We start from the raw sequence: 9,718 nt of genomic DNA on the forward strand, positions 1-9,718 counted from the left end.
ATTTTGCCCATGGGCCTTAAGTTTGAGCACGAGGTTGACAGTTGCAGTTTTGAGTGAAGTGTCTACCGAATGCAGTCTGGAAATATTCATGCTATCCACCAGATTTATCTTAAAATCTTAGTGATCCCTTAATACTTCCATTATGCAAAATTAATGACCATCCATCTCGTTGCGTTGGTAGCGTTGGTAAATGTTGATGATGAGCATTACATCTGCCAAACATCAGTGTTTTAACACTGTCATTGTGAGTATGGCTAAGACACTGGTGTTAGTAATCAATGTGCTGTGGTGACTATTGTAAGTTCAGTCTTACAGTGTCTACACAGTCTGACCATTTTAATCAGGATATGAAATAAGAGAATAAGAGACAATTTCAATTTGTCAACCATGTGGGTTTTTGTTAAACCATTTCTACCGTTGTAGTTATCCTTTCATTTCCCAGGTATATTAGGTCACATTGGGCAAGGTTTCAAAACTAACATGTGAGATAGGACTTCAAAGTTTCTTTTTTGGAGACATCTCTGCTTTCTTTTTTCCACAGATTTGACACTAGTGAGGTGACAGGAAATATTAATATGGGAGATATATTGCAAGGTCCCTCTCAAATTCATGCTGCAGTCACAACATGGTGTCGATATTATATGACAACACAATGCCCGGTGAGAGAGGATTTTATGCATGTTACCCACTCCTATTTTTAAACACATGCAGCACAAATTTTAGCTTTGTCCTTCTGTTCTCCGTGTGTTGTGTGATAAAATAGTATTTACAACTTAGCTGATAATTCCCGGGCCCATTAGGACTGTTTTGGTTGATATAATGTTACTCGAGCGGGCTTATATTCTGGGTTAGGTTTGAAATGTGTGATCCATTACTTGATACACATTTCAAGTCCTGAGGGTTTAATTTTGTGGTAATGTGATAAGAACTGACGTATTCTTATTCCAGTCTCATCGCTCAGTCTTAACAGTGAAACCCTTTGAGTTTCCATCTCTTTAAACAGATAAAACCTGTCAGAATCCATTTCCAAACAGACGAATGATTAGTATTCTTTGAAATTACAAGAAAGGGGAAAAAATTCCTTCTTATCTTCCACTGACACCTAAACCAGCTCTGACAATTGGTTTTGTTCAACTCTTAGTTTTGCAGTCCATCTAGTGGTAGCATTCACCTTTACATTTGATATGAGACATAAAGAAGAGAGATTAATAGACAATGAGTTAGCTGCACAATTCAATCACAATAAACTGTGGGTGTCCTGGAATACATGACGCAAACCTCTGTTAACAGCACAGTAAACCGCAAAGGAAGGACCATCACCTGCAGCAGGAAACTCTGGGATGACGTATTTGTTTAGAAGGCACCATGTTATGAATTAGGTGCTGCAGATTAACTGTAATCGATAAACCTAATGCAGCGACCAAACAGAACAAATGTACCAGGCTGTGATCATTCCCTGAGCCACACGAGAGACACCCTCAATAAGATTAAGAGATAACGCCAGATATAAAGTTATAGTGAGCCAGTTATATGCCAATGCTGTTCCACTACATTAGTATTCATCCCATCAAACTCCGGCCCTGGAGCTATTGATTGCTGAATGCCAAGTGCTAAAGGCCAGTCAAATAAAACGAAGAACTCGAGAAGAGTACGAAAGATCCCACAAGACTGAAGTAAGCTAACTTGGGTGACCTGGTTCAACCTAGATCATGAACCTCCATGACTCATCTCTCCGAGATCTTAACTAAAGTTCAGAAAAAAATAACTGATCTTTTTCACAAGGAATAAACACATTTTCTATCAAACAGTCTGAAGTTAACACTTGATCTACAAAACAAGCAAAAAGCAGCGACAACTGCTTCACATAAAATTTTCAGAGTGCATTTATCTTGGAAAAATATATTCCGATGAAGCTAGAACCGATTCGTCTTACATTAAGCTCATATGCTACCAGCGTAGATAGACATTTAATCTGTGCCAAAATATTATCATATTAATCAAAACCAGAGAGTGAGTGTTTTACAGCACAGAGAAACATCACAAAATGTCTTTTATCAATCTTCACATACTGATCATTCAACTGGCCTCCATCTGTCTACAACCACCAAGCTCATATTTACCATAGATCATGATGATAAATGTTCTAAAAGAACACTTTTAAAGACCTGTGACCTGAATAAATATTGACCAGGACATTTGTCAGTGCTCTCTGGTAGTTAAACAGTGCACCTGCAAAACTTTCTTAACAACGTCCATTAAACATATCTTTGGAATTACTCAATTTTGGTTACTTAAAGCCCCAGTGTGTAATTTTTTTTAATTTTCTGGCGGCATTTGGTGGTAAAGTTGCAAACCACGACCAACTGAGTACCCGACAGGGATACTTTATGGTGGCGCACCGCTCATTCCAGTTTCAGTTTCCGGCAGCGCTGAAAATTCAACGCAGATGCAACATATTCTGGACCAGTTTGTGTGACATAATTCAACACGAAATAGCAGCCATGGCGACTTACACAGAGGTTGGGTCCATCTCATGTAACTATAACTCATTCAAAATTGACGAAATAACATTGGTACTTTGTTGCAGCTGATTATATGAACACATAGTTATGGACAATATATTAAATTTCTAAAAGTTTTTAAAGTTCTTCTAAATATAACACACTGTAGCTTTAATGACCAACACTTAAAGCAATAAAGGAAAGGCTTTAGTGTTTCCCATTAATTACTTAGGCTGTGGCCGCCCACCATAATGTAATTTGTCCAGCCACAGTTTCATAGTAAACCAAGATTTTTACTAACTTTGACTTTTTATTGTAGAACTGGGTGCGTCTCTCTTTCTATCTCCCTCTAACTTGCTCAATTGTTCACTCTCTCCCTCACTCACTCTCTCTCTCTCCCTCAACAGCACCGGATTTGGGCCATCAAAATCATAAAGTTTTTATCATCCTCGCTGGCAGCCAGACCTTGACATAGTTTTGGCTGCAGGTGAGTGCATTCCCGCGGGGGGCCATGCAGTTCTCAGCAGGCAGGGAGACACAAGTCTGCACTCTGACCTGTCACTCGGGTAAGAAACAACCACTCCGAAACCCAGCGACATTCAGACAGATATAACGTTAGAAAAAGAGCAGCAGCAAACTCCTCACATTTGAGAAACTGGAATCCTTAATGCTTTTCATTTTGCTTGAAAATTGAATGCATGTCGAATGTATGTATGTCATGTAAGTCGATCTGTCAATCGACTAATCAATAAATAAGAAATCTATTCTCTGCATGTTTTACATCCCAAAAGCATACCATCACGTAATGTCTTATTTCAGTCTTCATATACCGAACACTACTGATTACTACCTACAACTCTTGGTGTCTGATCTAGCATTACACACTTCTGTCCATATACTTGAGGACTTTACTGCGTGTTTCCAGTGAAGGGAAATCTGAATGCAGCAGCATACAGGGATATTTTAGGTAGTAATGTACTTCCAACAAATTGGTTTTCCTGCACAGAGCCCTGACCTCTACTCCACCTCACCACCTGTGTTATGAACTCGAGTACCAACTGTGAGTGAAGCTTCGTCGGCAACATTGTCGCTGAACCGCACCAATGCTCCCGTAGCAGAGCGAGAAAATTATCTGTTTGCAGCCAGGTCCTAAGATGTTGTAGTGAGTCTTCACAGAGGACTAACATTCATTTCTATACTTTTGGGATGAGTTGTTCGATTACGAATTACATATTATTATTGGCCACATTGTGCATTATATTAGTTCACTTGCCACCATGCTGAAATAACACAATAAGAGCAGCAGCCATCCTCTGCACTGTTTTTTTTGCTGTTGTATGGGAAAGAAAAAACAGACTACTGAAGCAGCACATGCCCATTACCGCAGCTCAGGTTCAAACCAGGACCTTGTACTTGAATAGTGATGACTCCCAGTCCAAAACTCCCTGCATGTATTATATCTGTTTGCCTGTGATCAAGTCCCAGAGAGGCCGTTTTCTTTACTGGCTACCCTGAATTTCAGTCCCCTCTCTCCATCATGTTTGAATGGCATGACAGAATTTGTTACAAACTGCCTGTGCTTGGTATAAATCCAAAAAGGCAACAAACAGCAGTAACGAGGCATCACTGTGGGGGGGGGGGGGTTATAGAGAAGGGAAAACAGCACAGTGTCCAGATCATCTTGACATATTTTGCAGGGAGGGAGTTTTTTATATGCTGTGGCTACATAGCTGTCTTTTTTTTTTCCTAGTGTCAGAGCACAAAACACATCAAAACCACTGACTGGTGTGGCATGAAACAAAGTTGCTGTCACTTCTGATCCACAACAGGACATGTTAGGTTTTTGATGCCGTTCCATGATTTATACGGCCTGGACGCAGAAAAGGGAGGAAAAAATAAATTTTCATAGTTCTTAACATCCAAAGTGTCAATGATGTGATGCACAACTAGCGATGTGAGAACAAGAAGAGAAAAACAATAAAAACAATGCAGTCACAGTTGGTGGCAGAAGCATCACAGCCATCAAGGAGGCTTGTGGCTGCATAAGGCTCTGACATTACAAAATTCAGTCTTCAGAATTACAGCTCAGAAACAGCAAGCCAAGTGTGACGGCAGCCAAAGTGTGACAGTAAACACCCTGAACTCTGGAGCCATCTGCCCTTCTCCTGCTGGAGCCAGACTTCATATTCAGAATAATGGCGAGGTGTTAATATAGAACAGCATGGATGGGTGAGTGGACTTGGGAGATGGCACCAGAATTAACAAGCGGCAAACCTGAATCACTCCACCTACAGGAAATCTACAACTCAGATTTTTATTTTACAGCAAAGGACGACGTGCAGTTAGGGAATGACTCAGCTATTTTACAACACTCTGGGAGGCACAAGATCTGATCCGCTGTATCGACCACACGTGACCAGAACAATAAAATATACTTTCTTCAGTGTCACATTCATTTACCGAAGACAAAGCCATCAACTCAGTTTTTTTCCCGATCCATCAAACACTCTAGCCTCGTGTTCCCTAGTATAAAAAGTACATCACCATGTAATGAGGGGTTCCTAACCTTTTTAAATATGTCTTTATGACCTTTTTAGTGGTTGGTCATAGATTTATTGGCGTAATGAGTCACCCAACTACAAAAAAGCAGCCAGCTTCACTGCAGCATTTTTATAAGTTCTCTCTTCCCTCCTCCTACCAATTGTTTTGGATGTCAAAATATCACACTTATTTGACATTGTGTGTTTGCATTTATCCTAATTTTGGGCTGTTGGATGTGGTTGCACAAATAACCCAGGTGGGAGACGCTTAAGCAAATTGTTAAATAAAACAGTTTGATCAATTATTTTAGAATCACAAACGAGGTGCAGTTATACTTTAGCATCACTAAAAGTTACCTTCTGACCTATTAGAATCAGTAATTTTCAGTGGTGTTATAAATTACTTTAGGTGACCTATAACACACGTTTCATACTGAAGTGGACATATTGTAGTTTTTCTGGTGATAATACTTTGGCCATGGCCCCCAGAACAAAAGGTTTAAGGACATATACTCTTATTAACTGAACTGCATCTCATCATTCATCTTCAAGGATAAAAAAAATAAAATAATTATAAGATGGCCAATTAGTACATGATTAAGATTAGCAGATTCCAAATTTGGGAGCACAGAAACTGCACTCGTGTGACCAGGGGAGTGAAGAGAGTGAAAATAAAGATTAACTGTCCCTTTTCACTACAAAAAAATCTGACATGTCAAACAGGTCTCTCTGGATAATATCATCGTAGAGTGAATATTTTCAGACTGTTGATGATCATACAAAACAAGACATTTAAAGAAAAGTATTTTCTACAAAATTCATTTAGGAGACAAAACGAATAATCACCAAATCAGGAAGATAATAATCGCAGCCCTACACCGGTGTAACTGACAACATGTTTCATTTCATTGCAGCATTATACTGCAACAACTGCTCGAACAAAGTTAGTGTTATCTGATTAAATCTGATTGATTTAGGAACGATTAAGAAACCAACACTCTGCTCTGGTGCTAGTAAGACAGTCAAGCTTCAGGCAAGTTAATAAAACAGTTACAAGATGGACAGAATTTTGGCCGGGCTGGTGCCAGTTATGATGAAGTAAACAAGTCGGTCAAGTCCAAAATGTGAAGAGGCTTGTTTTGCTGTGAAGTTCATCATTGGTGGAGGTGGACAGAGTCCTTTGTGTATAAAAATTAATTCAATTTCAAGAAAGTCTTGAAAATCCTATGTACTTCTTTATTTAAGAAAAAAAAATAGAGCTTAAACAATTACTTAATTAATCACACAATCCTTGTTGGGGTTTTGTTTTTTTAGATAACACAAAATGCCAGGTCACTGCTTGCACCTTCTTAAAGATGAGTTTTATATGATATTCAAATAAATATCATTGTGGTTTGTACAGTTAATACTGATGAACAAATTGAATGCGGGCTAGTCAATTAATCAGCAAAATAATGGATTAATAAAATGACTATTAATTGTAGATCTAAACCTCACAGCTGTCTTCGGAATTTACTTCAATTTTTGCCAAATTCTGATATTTGATTGTGTGTAAGGACATTTTTTCCCAACTGACAACACAAATACATAAATCTCTTACTGGTGAAAACCACAACTATGCCTGTCACTTTGTGTTCGTGCAAAACTTCTTTGCTCATAAAAAGAAGCTGATGAAATGATGTTCAGGGCCTTTAAGGTGCACATTTAAAATGCAGATTTGGTTAGTTAAAATGCAGATTTGGTTAATTAAACTAACAGTAATCATCACTGCCATGTATTTTTCTTCAGTAGCAATTTTAACATAATAATAATAATAATAAAACATTTCATTTATAGAGCACTTTTCATTGCTTAAAGCAATCTCAAAGTGCTAAAATATAAGTTCAATATATATCTGTATAATGCCATATATAAAGCACACAATATTATTTTGAATGTTATACCTTGTCCTTTGAGACCATGATTTACTGTCTTTAATCCTGAAATAACTAAGGATCTGGTTCATTATAGAAATTGACATTATAGGTAATGTGTGTTAACATTTGTGTTCATATTGCCAGGCCATGACAGAAGCATGCATTTCATAATGTTTTGTTTGTTTGTTTTTAAAAACAAATGTCACATATACTTCGCTTTATTACTTCTCCGTCTTTCAAGCTGTGTTACTAATTGGTCAACAACAAAATCACCCTCATCCTTCCAGCACCGTGCTCCCATATTCTCTCTGAAGCAGGCCGACCTTTGACTTTGTCTCCAGTTTGAATCTGGACGTGGAGCTTTAGAGGTTCATTTAAGACCATCTCCGCTGAGAAGCCATTGAATTCATTCACGAAGAACAGTCTCAAAGTGTGTGAACAGCGCAGGTTGATCTTTGAAACACTTAAGAGAGTCGCTTCTTTTAAACTGACCGTGACGCACACGCGAGCCACGCTGTGTGTCCTCGGCACATACAGTCGTCGTTCAGTCCATGAACACACCGTCAATAACACGTCAACATCCCACAAACGGACACAAAGATCGCTGCTTCCATACCTGCCTCTTGTCCTGTCCCCTCACGCTGTTCGCAGCATCCTTCAGGGCGCAGACATGTTGGATTACTGAACACAGCGGACCGTTTCCGGCTGGTGATCCCTGGCCTGCCCCCTGCTGGACTGGAGGAGCAGCTGCAACGGCTGCTGGGAAGCTGAGATGAAAAGCCTTGCTCAGGGACACTTCAGCTACTGGGATTTAGTCCTTTATTTAAACTCTTAAATTCATGATTTCCCATATAAAAGAATATAATAGAATCGATGTTATTGCCATAGGAGAACATTAAAAAAAAATTAAGACCAAGAGCTGAGTACCTTTATTCAAGTACTGAACAAATATTGCTCTGTTACATTTACTTCACATCTCAGATTACTTTACAAATCCAGATTAATAACACAAAATACAACTAATAAATCAAACCATTATATTTTAAAGGATAAAGACTTTAATGTCCAATCCATGGGAAGTTCAAAAGCTACCCAGCAGTATATGAGGCACTTAATATTGTATTTCTACACTGGAGTATTTCTACTTCTACTTAAATGAAAGATCTGTGTACTATTTCCACCACTGTCAAAGCCACGTTCAGTGGCTGCTGTGGAATTTTAATTAGTACCACGCCATCTTAATCCACCCACATTAATGTTTGTGTTTGTACAACACATTTCAGTTGCATTGTACCTCTGCCTGTGTGCCTGAGTGCACTGATGTTTAATTAAAATTGAACATTTTTTCTTCATTTATTGCACTGTTTACTTTCCATTATTTACAATGTAATTATTGAATGTACCTTTTTTTCCAATAGTTTTGATTTTTTTATATTTATAAATATTTCTTTGTTAATCAGACATATGCAGTGGATTTCACAACATTTTATCAGCAGTTGGAGCTGCCTAGATGTGATGGCAACCCCCCACCCTTACCCCCATGATTTTCCATTTTAAGGACATTATCACGTTTTTTTACATTTTGTATCAGCTCATTGAAACTCTTCATTAACAATGTATGATTCTTTCATAAAGTGACATATTAGAAACCAAGACTTCATGATTATTATGGCTGAACCACTAGATGTCTTGTGCATCCCTTTACACACATTTGTCCAGAGTTCGGCTTGAGGCATTTGATATTGTTGCAAGCTGTAGGGCCTTCACTAGAAATTAAAACAATAACAGTAACTGTTAAACATGTAACATGTAACAAGAAACATTTTGTCATGCTAAGTAAACGTTAATGCTTTTCTCATCTTATTTTGATTCTTCGGTTTAACCTAAGCTAACTGAGTTTTACTTTTTATTTTTATTGTGTTTCACTAGTTTTTTGTTGTTGTTGTTTACATTATTTGGGCTCGCTGCTCTTTATGATTCACTGTTGTTTCCGACAAAAATCTCAACTGCCAACCACTCTTTAAACTTGTCCAGTTAGTATATTTTAGTGTCTAGTGTTCTTTCTTTCTTCTTTTAACTCATCTTTATCTTTTACAGCATCTGTGTCTCTTATTGTGTTTTTCATAGATTTTGACTTTTTCCAACAAAGTCATAAATTAACAATAACCATCAAATTCAGTGGATTAAACAATCAAAATCAATGAGTAAAGGCCTACTGATTCAGTGTGGTGATGCCACCTGGCTCTGGGAATAAAAAAAGAATTCATGTTGTTGCACTACCAGATAATCTCCCTCCTGTGGCCTAGACCAGAATAATCCCGTAATTAATTCTGTTGCATAATGAAATAGCATGAGCATTAGAGACAACATTTCCATTAAAGGTTATAGAAGCATGAACAGAGTTGTTTTTGACAAATTGAAGAAACTTTTTTCAGACATGGCTCAGAACTGAGAAATCTTTGTATTCTTCTGCCAATGTATTAGATTGTAGTTTATAGTGGAAAATATGAAGGTGACTGCATTTGTGTAATTTCAGTCCAGTATTTTTACTAATCATTTGAATACGTCACACTTACAAGATCTCTCTCTCCAAGTGGATGAACTTGTTGTACTCGTCTGTACAATCTTCTACTCAAATATTGCTTAAGAGCAAATAAGATAACTAACTAAACTAATGAACTAATTTACATCTTAAAATATATTTACTAAACCAAATACTGTGCAGTCTAAACTCCATTAAAAATCCACAAAGCCACAAATA

The 9,718-nt window shown here is 37.8% G+C and overlaps 1 protein-coding gene across 3 annotated transcripts in view; it reads right to left on the reverse strand.

Moving 5' to 3' along the window:
• The window catches only part of mrpl11 (mitochondrial ribosomal protein L11), a 35,822-nt gene extending 28,129 nt beyond the window's left edge, over positions 1–7,693 (reverse strand). Inside the window, exon 1 of one of the 3 annotated variants that reach the window (XM_035650151.2) lies at positions 7,574–7,693. The gene's annotated coding sequence lies outside the window, so the exon portion shown is untranslated. Of the gene's footprint in view, positions 1–7,449 lie in introns of all 3 variants that reach the window. The other 2 variants (XM_035650153.2, XM_035650152.2) reach the window with 2 other exon arrangements.
• Between the last annotated feature and the right edge of the window lie 2,025 nt (positions 7,694–9,718).

The sequence above is a fragment of the Scophthalmus maximus genome, chromosome 9 (assembly GCF_022379125.1).
Source record: "Scophthalmus maximus strain ysfricsl-2021 chromosome 9, ASM2237912v1, whole genome shotgun sequence".
Classification (NCBI taxonomy): Eukaryota; Metazoa; Chordata; class Actinopteri; order Pleuronectiformes; family Scophthalmidae; genus Scophthalmus; species Scophthalmus maximus.